This window comes from Lynx rufus, unplaced genomic scaffold (assembly GCF_022079265.1).
Source record: "Lynx rufus isolate CCGP_SWC_20201006 ecotype Redwood Valley unplaced genomic scaffold, mLynRuf1.p SCAF_14, whole genome shotgun sequence".
Taxonomy (NCBI): Eukaryota; Metazoa; Chordata; class Mammalia; order Carnivora; family Felidae; genus Lynx; species Lynx rufus.
This window is the reverse complement of record NW_025814828.1, coordinates 42,823,553-42,839,281: the sequence shown is the minus strand read 5'-3', so window position 1 is coordinate 42,839,281 and position 15,729 is coordinate 42,823,553. Positions and strand designations below refer to the sequence as shown.

Sequence of the window (15,729 nt, the reverse complement as noted above, 5' to 3'; positions counted from 1 at the left end):
GTTGAGAAAAGCCAGACTTCTGGGCATCCAGCAGAGTGAGCTTTTTGCCTGCGGAGTTTGTGAGACCTCCAGAAGCCAGCGCCAAATTGCCACTCCCCTTGCAAAAACCCCAAGCTCAATGAAACCAGAAGCTGGTTCTTTGAAAGAATTAACAAAATTGATAAACCACTAGCCACTTTGATCAAAAAGAAACAGGAAAGGACCCAAATAAGCAAAATCAAGAATGAAAGAGGAGAGATCACAACCAACACAGCAGAAATAAAAACAATAATAATATTACAAGCAATTATATGCCAATAAAATGGGCAATCTGGAAGAAATGGACAAATTCCTACAAACATATACACTACCAAAACTGAAACAGGAATAGAAAAATGAACAGACCCATAACCAGTAAGGAAATCAAACTAGTAATCAAAAATCTGCCAAAAAACAAGAGTCCAGGGCCAGATGGCTTTCCAGAGGAATTCTACCAAACATTTAAGGAAGAGTTAACACCTATTCTCTTGAAGCTGTTCCAAAAAATAGAAACAGAAGGAAAATTCCAAACTCTTTCTATGAGGCCAGCATTACCTTGATTCCAAAACCAGACAGAGACACCACTAAAAAGGAGAACTATAGACAATTTTCCTGATGAACATGGATGCAAAAATCCTCAACAAGATATTAGCCAACCGGCTCCAACAATACATTAAAAAAATTACTCACCACGACCAAGTGGGATTTACACCTGGGATGCAGGGCTGGTTCAATATCTGCAAAACAATTAACGTGATTCATCACATCAGTAAAAGAAAGGACAAGAACCATATGATCCTCTCAACAGATGCAGAGAAAGCATTTGACAAAATACAGCATCCTTTCTTGATAAAAACCCTCAAGAAAGTAGGGATAGAAGGAGCATACCTCGAGATCATAAAAGCCATATATGAACGACCCAATGCTAACATCATCCCCAATGGGGAAAAACTGAGAGCTTTCCCCCTAAGGTCAGGAATGAGACAGGGATGTCCACTCTTGCCACTGTTATTCAACATAGTATTAGAAGTCTTAGCCTCTGCAATCAGACAACACAAAGAAATACAAGGCATCCAAATCAGCCAGGAGGAGGTCAAACTTTCACTCTTTGCAGATGACATGATACTCTATATGGAAAACCCAAAAGATTCCACCAAAACACTGCTAGAATTGATTTATGAATTCAGCAAAGTTGCAGGATATAAAATCAACACACAGAAATCGGTTGCATTCCTATACACCAACAATGAAGCGACAGAAAGAGAAATCAAGGAATCGATCCCATTTCCAGTTGCACAAAAAAAATAAAATAAAATAAAATACCTAGGAATAAATCTAACCAGGGGCGCCTGGGTGGCTCAGCTGGCTGGGCAACCGACTTCGGCTCAGGTCATGTTCTCACAGTTCATGAGTTTGAGCCCTGCGTCAGGCTGTGTGCTGACAGCTCAGATCCTGGAGCCTACTTCAGGTTCTGTGTCTCCCCTCTCTCTACCCCTCCCCTGCTCATGCTCTGTGTCTCTCTGTCTCTCAGTAATAAATAAACGTTAAAATTTTTTTTTAAATCTAACTAAAGAGGTGAAAAATCTATACACTGAAAACTATAGAATGCTTATGAAAGAAATTGAAGAAGACACACAAAAAAAATGGAAAAAGATTCCATGCTCCTGGATAGGAAGAACAAATATTATTAAAATGTCGATACTACCCAAAGCAATCTACATATTCAATGCAATCCCTATGAAAATAACACCGGCATTTTTCACAGAGCTACAACAAATAATCCTAAAATTTGTATGGAACCCCGAATAGCCAAAGTGATCTTGAAAAAGAAAACCAAAGCAGGAGGCATCACAATCCCACACTTTAAGCTATACTACAAAGCTGTAATAATCAAGACAGTATGGTACTGGCACAAGAACAGACACTCAGATCAATGGAACAGAATAGAGAACCCAGAAATGGACCCACACACGTATAGCCAACTAATCTTTGACAAAGCAGGACAGAATATCCAATGGAATAAAGACAGTCTCTTCAACAAGTGGTGCTGAGAAAACTGGACAGCGACATGCAGAAGAATGAACTTGGACCACTTTCTTACACCATACACAAAAATAAACTCAAAATGGATGAAAGACCTCAATGTAAGACAGGAAGCCATCAAAATCCTCAAGGAGAAAACAGAAAAAACCCTCTTTGATCTTGCCCACAGCAACTTCTTACTCAACTCGTCTCCGGAGGCAAGGGAAACAAAAGCAAAAATGAACTATTGGGACCTCATCAAAATAAAAAGCTTCTGGGGGCGCCTGGGTGGCGCAGTCGGTTAAGCGTCCGACTTCAGCCAGGTCACGATCTCGCGGTCCGTGAGTTCGAGCCCCGCGTCGGGCTCTGGGCTGATGGCTCAGAGCCTGGAGCCTGTTTCCGATTCTGTGTCTCCCTCTCTCTCTGCCCCTCCCCCGTTCATGCTCTGTCTCTCTCTGTCCCAAAAATAAATAAACGTTGAAAAAAAAAAAATTTAAAAAAAAAAAAAATAAAATAAAAAAAAATAAAAAAAAAAAAAATAAAAAGCTTCTGCACAGCAAAGGAAACAATCAGCAAAACTAAAAGGCAACCAACAGAATGGGAGAAGATATTTGCAAATGACATATCAGATAAAGGGTTAGTATCCAAAATCTACAAAGAACTTATCAACCTCAACACCCAAAAAACAAAGAATCCAGGGAAGAAATGGGCAAAAGACATGAATAGACACTTCTCCAAAGAAGACATCCAGAAGGCCAACCGACACATGAAAAAAGGCTCAACATCACTTATCATCAGGAAAATACAAATCAAAACCACAATGAGATACCACCTTACACCTGTCAGAATGGCTAACATTAACAACTCAGGCAACAACAGATGTTGGCAAGGATGCGGAGAAAGAGGATCTCTTTTGCACTGTTGATGGCAATGCAAGCTGGCGCAGCTACTCTGGAAAACAATATGGAGGTTCCTCAAAAAACTAAAAATAGAAATACCCTACGACCCAGCAATGGCACTACTAGGCATTTATCCAAGGGATACAGGTGTGCTGTTTCGAAGGGACACATGCACCCCAATGTTTATAGCAGCACTATCAACAATAGCCAAAGTATGGAAAGAGCCCAATGTCCATCGATGGATGAATGGATAAAGAAGATGTGGTATATATATATACAACAGAGTATTACTCGGCAGTCAAAAAGAATGAAATCTTGCCATTTGCAACTACGTGGATGGAACTGGAGGGTAATATGCTAAGTGAAATTAGTCAGAGAAAGACAAAAAAAATCATTTGACTTCACTCATATGAGGACTTTAAGAGACAAAACAGATGAACATAAGGGAAGGGAAACAAAAATAATACGAAAACAGGGAGGGGGGCAAAACAGAAGAGACTCATAAATATGGAGAACAAACTGAGGGTTACTGGAGGGGTTGTGGGAGGGGGTATGGGCTAAATGGGTAAGGGGCACTAAGGAATCTATTCCTGAAATCATTGCTGCACTATATGCTAATTTGGATGTAAATTTTTAAAAATAAAAAATTAAATTTAAAAAAAAACAAGCCACCAGCTGATGATGCCTGAAATTCCTTCACAAAGGAAGAAGGTGGTTTTATGGTTTCATTCCACAACCGGCTCTTGATGCCATGTGGCACTGATGTTTCTCCACTCCCCAGCTGTTTAGCTGAGTCCTGGGCATGAGGGCTTCCTAAGATCAGGGTCAGGCCATGGGGAGATGATGGAGGAAACAATGAGTATTTGGAGGCCTCTTATCTGTCCTCCTTTGGGGACCATCTTTCCTCTCTTATCAGATTTCCTCTCCCTTTTCACTATTCCTGCTCAGTTTCCAGTGCCCTACTCACTCCCTCCTGTCTTTCCTTCTAGAACCTCCCCATTACCCTCGTCCCATCCAGAATGCCCTGTTCTGTGTCCCATACCCTCAGGGCCAATTCAGCAAGCTGACCACAGTCAACTAGAGAATAAATATGGCACCATACTTCTTCTTCAGTTATGATCTTTAGGGAGACAGGTTTTAATCCAAAGAGTAATCTTTAAGTAATCCAAGAGTATCATTGGAGATAGAAGACAGAGAGGTTTTTGAACAGCTGGGGCCTTTTTAGGGCCTTTGTGTTATTCTCTACATGCTATCCCCACCCTACCCCATCAGAAAGGCAAGGTTCTAGACCTGTCTCTGCAAATGAACCAGTAATGTGATTTGCAGCAGAACTCATCAGAGTTGGAATCCCATGGTCGCTTCGGCAAAGGCATATTTTAACACTCAGGTTATGCTGCAGAGCGGGCAGTTGATGCTGGGCAAACATTTCATGTAATGTGACCCTTGAGAGGCATTACATGAATGGGGCTTAGAACTTGGACTCCATCACTAGACTGCCAAGATTCCAATCCATTTATTAGCTGTGAAACTTTGAGCAAGTTACCTCACCTTTCTTGCCTCAGTTTTTCTTTCTGTAAAATGAGAAAATAATGACACATGCCTGATAGTATTGCGGTGATGATAAAATGAAATAGGTAATGTAATGGAGCCCAGGTGCTTATTAAGAGCTGATCCTTACTATTAAGGAAGGACAGTTGCTTCAGGACATGGAGAAGGTTTGAGCCTTGGCCCCATCATCTGCTAGCAGTGTGACCTGGAAGCAAGTCACATGTCCTCTGTGTGCCTCAGGTTCCTAATGTGTAAAACAGGGGTAATAATGTCCCCTACCTCTTCAAAGGATGTTGTGAGGATTAAGAGCATTCCTGAGAAGCAGTTAGCACAATCCTGCACTGAATACCTGAATAACAGGGAAATTGTTAATGGTGAATTAGCTAGGCTCATGTTATCTGGTACACCCAATATCTCTCCTTGGGGAAGTTACTACTGTCCCACTTGACTGGTTATTTATTTTGAGATGTTGCATGGGAACTCATTTCAAGGACTGGCTCAAAAGCACCAACCAGTTCTGTCCTCCCAAAGCCCTGGTTGTGGAAATGATCAAATGGTGACTTACAGAATGCTTGCCTGGGATGGTTTATCCCTCCTGGAGGGACTAAAACATGACAGATACATCTTTTCCTCCCCACCACTGTACTGTACCAAGTAGGTGTCTGGCATGTTGCAGGTGGATCTAGCCTTTCAGGATGTCACTGAGAGACCAGCAATGCCTTCCTCTGTGGCGGCCTATTCTGCTATTTGTCCCGTCCCATGCTCTAACCTGCACAAATGCTCTTTTCTTCTGGGTGCTAGCACCTCACCTCCTTTAAATGTTTTGAGGCTTTGGTAAGAAGCAATTGGAACCAGAAGTTCCTGTTTTACTGCAGGCTCCATAACAGCAGCCCAGCCCCAGCCTGAGGATTCAACAGAGTCCCTGAATGCATCCAGGAACAGATTTCACGCAGGTGTCTTCTCATTGCCTTAAAAAGACTCGTTTTCTCAGAAACTGGATATCTATGAAGGTTAGGACACAATCTAATGCCCAGTTCAAATATTCAGGAGTAAGGCTGAATTTTTAACTTCCTCAACTGAACTTACATAAAGCTGCAAAGTCTGGTTCCCTGTGCTGTCCCATGCATCCTCCTTCAAAGTGAAATATGTCATCTCTGAAACTCCCTTTAACTTTATGACTGTCATTCAGCAACCATGATGTCTTAAGTTAAATCAACTCACACTTCATAATATTCTTCATGAATCCCATTGCAACTGCTGTGAAACAGGACGCTTTATATTGAAGGAGAAAGCTTCAACTTGGACATTAACGGGGTCATATAAAAAAAAAAAACCAGGGGTGCCTGGGTGGCTCAGTCGGTTGAGTGTCCAACTTCAGCTCAGGTCATGATCTCACAGTTCATGGGTTTGAGCCCTACATCATTGGGCTCTGTGCTGACAGCTCAGAGCCTGGAGCCTGCTTTGGATTCTGTGTCTCCCTCTCTCTCTGCCCCTCCCCTGCTAGTACTGTCTCTGTCTCTCAAAAAAATGAATAAATGTTAAAAAGAAACCAAATGTTTATTATAGGACGAAGCGATCAATCCTCACTTATGCATCGTGTACTTATTGTGTACCCAGGTCAGCATTACACTGCACCAAGAGAGATGTAACAAAAAAGGGGGATGTCAACCCTTCTTCCTGCTTTAAGAGAGCCCATACTATAGCTGGGATGAAAATATGAAGGAGTTTAATTTTAGGAAGCATAAGAAGAGCAGGTTGTTCCATTCACACTCCCAAGTGCCAAGATGCTCAGAGCGAGACAGAGGACTAGAGGGAGATAATCCACAGGCCAGTTTACAGGGCTGGCTGTGAGCCCCTCGTTTGGGGTGAGTCAGGCATGAGGCAAGAGTCAGCAATGAATTACCGGAGAGAGCAGCACAAATGACCAATATTGGGAATGGAGGTGATGTCACCACTGATTTGACACATATTAGGAGGATAATTAAGGAAACATTGTTAACAACTTTACACCAATAAATCTGACAACTGACATGAAATGGACAAATTCATCAAAAGAAAAATTACCCAAGCTTAGTCAAGAAGAAATAGATAATTAGATGGCCTCACTGGTGAATTCTACCAAATACTTAAGGGGAAAATACCAATTCTACACAAATTCTTCCATAACACTAAAAAGGAAAAAATCCTTCCCAACTCATTCTATGAGGCCAACTTTATACCCTGATACAAAAATCTGACAAAGTATGCTAACTAACTTAATTTTAAATAAATAAATTTTTTTAAATCAGACAAACACATTCAAAAAGAGTGGGCACCTGGGCAGTTCAGTCAGTTAAGCATCCAACTCTTGATTTCAGCTCAGGCCATGATCTCACAGTTTCTGAGTTTGAGCCCCACATCACGCTCTGGGTTGACACTGCAGAGCCTGCTTGGGATTCTCTCTCTCTCTCTCTCTCTCTCTCTCTCTGCCCTTGCTCCCCCCACTTCAAAATAAATAAATAAACTTTTTTAAAAAAAGACATTTGAAAAGAAAATTACAGACCAATGTTTTGTAATCATAGACACAAAATTTTAAACAAAATTTTAGCACACCAAATAAAACAATATATTGGGGTGCCTGGGTGGATCAGTTAAGCATCTGACTTCAGCTCAGGTCATGATCTCAAGTCCCACATGGTGTGGAACATGCTTGGAATTCTCTCTCTCTCTCTCTCTCTCTGCCCCTTCATGTACTCGCTCTTTCTCCCAAAATAAACTTTAAAATAATACAATATCTTAAAAGGATAATACATCATGAGAGCTAGGGTCTATTCCAGGAATGTAGGGCTGGTTTAACATTTGAAAACCAATGTTATTTCACCATGTTAACAAATGAAAAGGAAAAAAATGATATGATCATTTCAATAGAGTCAGAAAAAAGCATTTTAAAAACGTCAACACTGATTTCTAACAAAAACTCTCAGCAAACAAGGAACAGAATAAAAATTCCTCAACCTGATAATAGACATCTATGGAAAATCACAGCTAACACCATACTTAATGGTGAAAGACTGAATGCTTTCTCCATGACATCAGAAACAAGACAGGGATTTCTACTCTTACCACTTCTATTAAATACTGCACTGGAGAGGCTCCTGCGTGGCTCAGTCAGTTAAGCATCCAACTTCGGCTCAGGCCATGATCTCAGTTTGTGAGTGCAAGCCCTGCATCTGGTTCTGTGTTGACAGCTCGGAGCCTGGAGCCTGGAGCCTGCTTCGGATTCTGTGTCTCCCTCTCTCTCTCTGCTGCTCCCCCATGCACACTCTGTCTGTCTCTCTGTCTCTCCGAAACAAAATAAATATTAAAAAAATACTGCACTGGAGGTTCTAGCCTGCAAATCTGAAAATGAAATTAAGATAACAATTCCACTTACAATAGCATCAAAAATATGAAATATTGAGATAACTCTGACAAAAGGTATGTAACACTTGCACACAGAAAACTACAAAACATTGCTGAGAAAAATTAAAGACATAAATAAACAGACATGTATACTTTGTTTATAGATCAGAAGACTCAATATTGATAAGATATTAATTCTACCCAGAATGGTCTATACATTCAACACAATCCAGTCAAAATCCCAGCAGGATGTGTTAACTTTTGGCTTTTGGGTTTGCTGGTTTTGTCTCATCTTGTTTTTTTATAGAAACTGACAAGCAAAATCTAAAATTCATCTGGAAGTGCTAAGGACTGAAAATAGCCAAAAGAGCTTTGAAAAAGAACTAAGTTGGAGGGCTAACACCACCTGATTTTTTTAAGTTTATTTATTTATTTATTTATTTTGAGAGAGAGAGAGAGAGAGAGAGAGAGAGAGAGAGAGAGAGAGAGGTGGGGGGCAGAAACAGAGGGAGAGAGAGAATCCCAAGCAGGCTCCTGAATGTCAGTACAGAGCCCCATGCAGGGCTTGATCTTATGACCATGAGATCATGGCATGAATCAAAATAAAGAGTTGGATGCTTTAGGGACACCTGGATGGCTCATACAGTTGAGCATTCAACTTTGGCTCAAGTCATCTTGTGGTTCATGAGTTCGAGCCCTACATCGGGCCCGCTGCAGTCAGCCTGCCAGCACAGAGCCCACTTCCAATCCTCTGTCTCCCTCTCCCTGCCCCTCCTCCACTTGTGCTCTCCCAAAAATAAATACATATAAGAAGTAGCGGGTGCCTGGGTGGCTCAGTCGGTTGGGCATCCAACTTCGGCTCAGGTCATGATCTCAAGGCTTGTAAGTTGGAGCCCCACATGGCTCTGTGCTGACAGCTCAGAGCCTGGAGCCTGCTTCAGATTCTATATCTCCCTCTCTCTCTGCCCCATCTCTGCTCGTGCGTGCTCTCTCTCTCTCTCTTAAAAATAAACCCCCCCATGGGGCGCCTGGGTGGCGCAGTCGGTTAAGCGTCCGACTTCAGCCAGGTCACGATCTCACGGTCTGTGAGTTCGAGCCCCGCGTCAGGCTCTGGGCTGATGGCTCAGAGCCTGGAGCCTGTTTCCGATTCTGTGTCTCCCTCTCTCTCTGCCCCTCCCCCGTTCATGCTCTGTCTCTCTCTGTCCCAAAAATAAATAAAAAAAAAATGTTAAAAAAAAAAATTTTTAAAAATAAACCCCCAGAAAAATTTTTAAGAGTTGGATGCTTTAACCGACGGAGCCAACCACACCCCCATCACCCGATTTTTTAATTGAAGTATAGGTGACATACAATGTTATATTAGTTTCAGGTGTACCACATAGTGAATCAATAATTCTATACATTACACAAGGCTCACCATGATAAGTGTATCTACCATGTGTCACCACGCAAAGTTATTACAATACTGTTGACTACATTCCCTATGCTGTACTTTTTATCCCCTGGCTTATTCATTTTATAACTGGAAGTATGTACCTCTTAGTCCCTCAGAATTCATATATTGAAACCCTAATCCCAATGTGATGGTATTTGGAGGTAGTAGGCCTGTGGGAGGTAAATAGATAACGAGGGTGGAGCCCTCATGAGTGGGATCAGTGCTCTTATAAAAGAGGCCAGACACCTAGCTCGCACTCTTTCTGCCATGTGAGGGTACAAGGAGAAGTCGGCAGTCTACGACCCAGAAGACAGTTCTCACCAGAATCTGACCATGCTGGCACTCTACTCTGGGACTTCCAGCTTCTGGAACTCTGAGAAATAAATATTGTTGCTTAAGCTACCCAGTCTATGATCACTTGTTATAGCAGCCGGAGGTGACCAAGACACTTACTCCAAAGTTTCCACCTGGCCTGGCGGGCCAAGACTTCGTTGGGCTCTCCATTGTGGTTCTACCTCTGCCTCTGCCCAGCTCCATTTCTGTCCCCTTCCTTTCACAGGTGTTGGTCCTTAATAAATATCTTACCACCAACTGTCTCCAGAGAATGCACCATGGGACACCTGCCTTCATTCTATACTTTTTGAAAACTACTTTAACAGAGATTTCACAGGCAGTATAGGAACGTTACAAGCATGAGCCCCTACATAGGACAAATAATCAGCTCTGTAATAAGAGCTGTGTGAGGTCAATTGATATCTTTACTGTTATCTCAAGCAAAACTTATTTTCTTGGTTCCTTTCCTTGGGAACATGGGGAGGCATGTGTAGAGGGAAAACTACTCAGAAGAATGTAAAGGAAAGAGAACACCTCAGTAACATTGTAAAATACCTTGTGCTCCTTCTGGGTCTTCCCTTCTCGCTTTTGGCACCCACCCCCGTGCACCCTCCACCTCCTCCTCCATTAACCATGTGACCTTTCACTGTGACCTGGGCCCCCAGCAAACCTCCAGGATCTTGTCCCCCATAAAACTCCCCTGCCTACCAAAAGTGACCCATTCTTCATTACCCCTGTGGGTCACGTCCCATTAGACACGTGCAAAGTAAGTGACTCATTAATCCAATAAACCAGGCTATTAACAGCTGCTCATAGCAATATAAACAGTCCCATTCTTATGCATTCTCCAGAAGAATATAATGTGGGGACTCTAGAGCCAGTAGGGCAGACAGTCATAAATAAAGGCAATTACACAAATAATGGCTTTTCAGCAGTCACTTTGATACAGAGAGATCAGAGTGGGATTCTAAGAAACAGCAAACACTTATATTCACAATGGTTCATGACAAGCACCACACTGAGGTTATGGCCTTCAGAGGCTAGAGTGACCTGGGCTACTCCAGGGGCTGGAATGGTGAGAGGACCTGAGTGGAGAGTAAGTCTGCTCCAGCCCCCTTCTTACCAAGTTCTTCGAGTTCTGACTCTTGTATCCCAAGGCACTTTCTGATAAGTAACTGACTTAAATAGACTGCATTTCCAGTCTGCCCTTGTCCTAGAAAAACCGGCTTCAGGTAAACGACAGGATCCTGATTAAAACAAACAGGAAGCATTCAGAAATCTTGACAGAAAGTTGAATATTGAACCCCGGGCAGATGGAGCCCTTCCTCTGTGTCATGACCCATATTAACACAGCCAGAGAAAGTTATCAGGAAGAATACTTTCTCCATGGGTTATCAGTTTGATCAAGAGTTAGGTTCATTTGTGTGTGCTTGCGCTCAGTTTTAGGGTTTGCTTTTTCCTCCCATACTTTCACGTTTACTTTTAGTTTTTGACTATGTAGCTTCCCCCATTTTACTATGCATCACAAGAGGAAATGTTGGAAATATAATGTTGTGAGCACAAGTGTTTCCTGTTGCATTTAGATGAAGATTTATGCTGCATTTTAAAATTAGATTGCAGTATGGTTTCCACATAATCCTGGCTCTGGGTCCTTAACGTATTTCTGGAATTAACAGCCAGAAGAAAACGCATATGGGAAAATATTTGATCGCAAAAGCACCACCTGCTGGGAGACTGGGCTTGTAAGGAGCCCTGTTCTGTGGTCCTGGGGTCAGGTGCCATTCACCATGCAGGATTTCTGCTTAATAAAGTGACTTCTGTGAAATGTCCCTAAATCCCAAACCCGAAGATTCAAATTTTAGCAATGGAGAGAATGAATGAATGGTTGCACTGCAAGAATAAAGGCGAGGAGACAGGGGCATCTGCTGGGCTTGCGACTTGAGTTTAGGATGAAAGGGGCACACACGAGGTGTCAGCCCCCAACGCCGGTGCACTAAAAGGCAGAACATGCCTACGAGCAGCGATCTGTGAATTTTACTACAGGAGTACCATCTTCAACCCCTCTGACAAGTTAACACTGAGGCACGGAGACCAAATCCAAACCTGTTCACGTCACGAAAGCCTCACCGCCACATCCCGGAACTCTAGCCAAGCAACCACTGCGCCTGCGCCAAACCAGCGGCCAATAGGAGCTCGGCGCGCGATCGGGGACAGGGCTCACGCCCCTTCTGCGCACAGGAAAAGCCTGAGATTGGTGAGAGCTTGCGTTTACCAATCAGATCCCAAAACAAGCCTTGAGGCCCACTCCCTTCTCCCCGATCCAATCGCTTGGCCCTGCCCCCGCAAGCCACTGATTTAAAGTCAAAGAACCAAAATGGGTGGAGCCGAAGAAGAAGCTGTGACTGAAACCCGGGAAAGGTGGAGTTCTCAGTCCTATAGCGGGTGCTTACCTGGGACTTGGATGGGAACCGGCAGGATGGGCAGGGGCTGCGGACGGTAAAGGTAGTGCCACTCCTGCCTCCATCGGGGGCTTGGGCAGAAACCCCTTGCACGGGGGTGGTAGCAGCCCTTATGGCCTCCGCAGCCCACACAATGGTTTGTTCCAAAATAGACGCCCCCCTACCCAGTGGTACCTCCCAGAGCCGACTGTTCCATCTCTACCTCCTGATAAGGGTATATCTTGGGAGGACGGTCCCATTTTGTATTATTTATCCTTATTTCCTGTAAGCCCCCTAGTGGTATGACCAAGGAGGTATCTATGGAAATACCCTGTAAACCATTTCTCTTCCTCCTCCCACTCCCCAGTGGACACTTCCATCCCCCGTCTCCTCCGCCTTCAACACATACTCCACCCGGACGTCCCCCAAATGGACCGTCCCAGGCCCTAACCCGGAAGATTTTGCAGAGAGCAAAGGCCAAGGGACCCATCTCCTTGCCTCAAAGTTCCCAATCCAGGAGAGGGCTGAAGATGTCGGTAATTGGACAGCATTGAGGCAACGTCTGTGAAGATACAAACTGGAAACCTCCTCCACTGCAATGTCAGTTCCACCAAAGCAGGAGCATGGGACTTTTAGTTCCTTGATGTCTCCCCAGTGCCTACAGCAGCGTCCATCATTTATTAGGCACTCTTTAGGTGTTTGTTCAGTGAGTGACTCCTTTGACTCAGCAATTCCACTTGTAAGATTATGTGCCAAAGAAACACACGTGTGCACAAGGATGGTACGAACAACCTGGGCGGGGGGGGGGGATACTCTAAATGACCGCTTATAGCCAATGATTTGCAGAGTAACATTGATGACTGGGGTTCATGTTATATCACAGATCTGGACATGATACAGAATGTATGTACCTGCAAGGGCGAGTGGGAGCGCCTTCTACAGGGAAAAACAGGTAGAATGTGCACTTGGTCCGAAAAAGGACGCAACTCCAAGAGGCTAGTGCCTGATCCCTGTTGAAGGAATGGGGGCTGGGCTTTGCTTACCTCAGTTCTGACTCCATATCACTCTCAGGGCTGTCCCAGATGAGTGGCCTTAGGAAGGACTGGCTCTGGCCTGGGAGAGAATGAGCCATCACTTTTAGCTTTAGTCATTCATTCACATATGCAATGGGCTGACATTTACTTTTATTATTTGAATGAAGATACAGTAATAGGCTCATCCAGAATGACGTTGAGAAGGTAAGAATCCCCAGATCCTAATAGTCTGTGGGGAGTCAGGGCTCATGGGTCCACCTTCATGGGGCCCAGAGTGAGGCCCTGACATTCAGCTGGCCTTTGCATGGCAGGGAAAGGGGGTTCCATGATCGTTTGGGAAGAGCCCCTTGGGAGCCACGAGGAAATCTTGGAGCCTGGGGCCATATTAACAGGAGTGCCATCCAGAACAGAGGAGGGGAAAGGTTTCCTGCGAAAGGATGGGGTCTTAACCCTAGGACCACACTTTAAGAAAGATGAAAGGAGGGGCGCCTGTGTGGCTCAGTCGGTTGAGCCTCCGACTTCGGCTCAGGTCACGATCTCGCAGTTGATGAGTTCGAGCCCCGCGTTGGGCTCTGTGCTGACAGCTCGGAGCCTAGAGCCTGCTTTGGAGTCTGTGTCTCCCTCTCTCTGCCCCTTTCCCGCTCATGCTCTGTCTCTGTCTCTCAAAAAATGAATAAACGTTAAAAAATTATAAAAAAAAGAAAGATGAAAGGAAATACATACAATAAACTTTGGAGGGTAGTGCTATTACCATCTTTGCTTTACCATTATGTCTTCTTCCCCTGAGTCCCTTGAACTTCCATGGGCTGTACTTGTAATTCAATGCTTAAGATATTAAGCATTTATTGAACATTTATTATATGTCAGAACCTGTTCTATATTCTTCAACGTTTATTTTATTTTTGGGACAGAGAGAGACAGAGCATGAACGGGGGAGGGGCAGAGAGAGAGGGAGACACAGAATCGGAAACAGGCTCCAGGCTCTGAGCCATCAGCCCAGAGCCCGACGCGGGGCTCGAACTCACGGACCGCAAGATCGTGACCTGGCTGAAGTCGGACGCTTAACCGACTGCGCCACCCAGGCGCCCCTATATTCTTTACAAATAAAGGGGCGCTTGGGTGGCTCAGTCGGTTAAGCATCCGACTTCAGCTCAGTTCATGATCTCACGGCTTGTGGGTTTGAGCCCCACATTGGGCTCTGTGCTGACAGCCTGGAGCCTCCTTCCGATTCTGTGTCTCCATCTCTGCCCCTCCCCAGTTTATGCTCTGCTTCTCTCTCTCTCTCTCTCTCTCTCTCTCTCTCTCTCTCTCTCTCTCTGTCTCAAAAATAAATAAACATTAAAAAATTTTAATAAATTCTTTACAAATATTAACTCATGTAATACTCCTTACAACAATCTAATGAGATAGATAAGGTTGTTTTCTCCATTTTACAAATGAGGCACCTGAGAAACAGGTTTAGTAACCTGCCAGAAGTAACACAGCTGGGAAATCATGAAGCCAGGATTCAAATGAAAGCCATCTGGATCCAGAGTTTCATTCTCATAGCCACATACTGCAGCGCCTTTCCATTTCTTTTGGTTATGCTTATATGTATGTGTCAGCCTCCTGCACCAGACTGTGTGACACCTGAAGGTTTGTATGATGTCTGTGGGACTGCCAGGTTCCCAGCAATCAGGATGTACCTGATGTGTGGGCATCCTTGAGCAGATGTTCAGTTGGTGGCTAACCCCTCCCCCTTCCATCTTGAAGCAAGAATCCAGAGTACCTTCAGTGTGGGCACCAATGGGGAGTGAGCCTCTGTGCACCTGACCCCAGAAAGATCCTTCTGGGCAACTGAGAGAGGCTGAAGGACCAGGACCCCATTCAGACTAATACAGTCATCTCAAATAAGTTCAAATCACTTTTGTTCTTCAATGAAATATCTTGAAAAGATTCTATCACTACACAACATTAAAAACAATATATTTCCACAAAGATAACTATAAAAATAAACCATGGAAAATCCCATATTTTATCAAATCTAAAATGCCCTCTTTTCACATATCAACATACCAAAAATCAGGACTTCATCTTATAGTCACTGAGATAAGAAGGCATTGGGTCATAGTTAATTAGCAGCATTCTTTCTTTCTTCAGTATTACCTAAAATGGAAGTGTGAGACACAATCTATAGTATCTGAGATTCGATGAGATACGGTAAAAAACATCATGAAAATTTTAAATTTTAAATTAAAAAAGTAACTTTCTTTTAGATAATCATAGATCTATTTGATTTGCAGGGTCCTAAGCACTTCCTTTTTCCCAGCTTTACTGAGATATAGTTAGAATATAACGTCATACGAGTTTAAGGTATACAACATAAAGATTTGATATATGTATATATTGCTAAATGATCACCACAGTAAGTTTTGTTAACATACATCACCTCACACAGTTACAATTTTTTTCTTGTCATGAGAATTTTTAAGATCTAATCTCTTTTTATTTTTTAATGTTTATTTATTTTTGAGAGAGAGAGACAGAGCATGAGCAGGGGAGGAGCAGAGAGAGAGGAAGACACAGAATCTGAAGCAGGCTCCAGGCTTCAAGCTGTCAGCACAGAGCCTGATGCAGGGCTG

General features: G+C 43.5%; 1 long non-coding RNA gene across 1 annotated transcript in view; it reads right to left on the bottom strand.

The window, feature by feature from the left end:
• Positions 1–12,215, bottom strand: part of LOC124509111 (uncharacterized) — a 160,916-nt gene extending 148,701 nt beyond the window's left edge. Inside the window, exon 1 of the long non-coding RNA XR_006961417.1 lies at positions 12,087–12,215. This is a non-coding gene — a long non-coding RNA (uncharacterized LOC124509111). The remainder of the gene's footprint in view (positions 1–12,086) is intronic.
• Between the last annotated feature and the right edge of the window lie 3,514 nt (positions 12,216–15,729).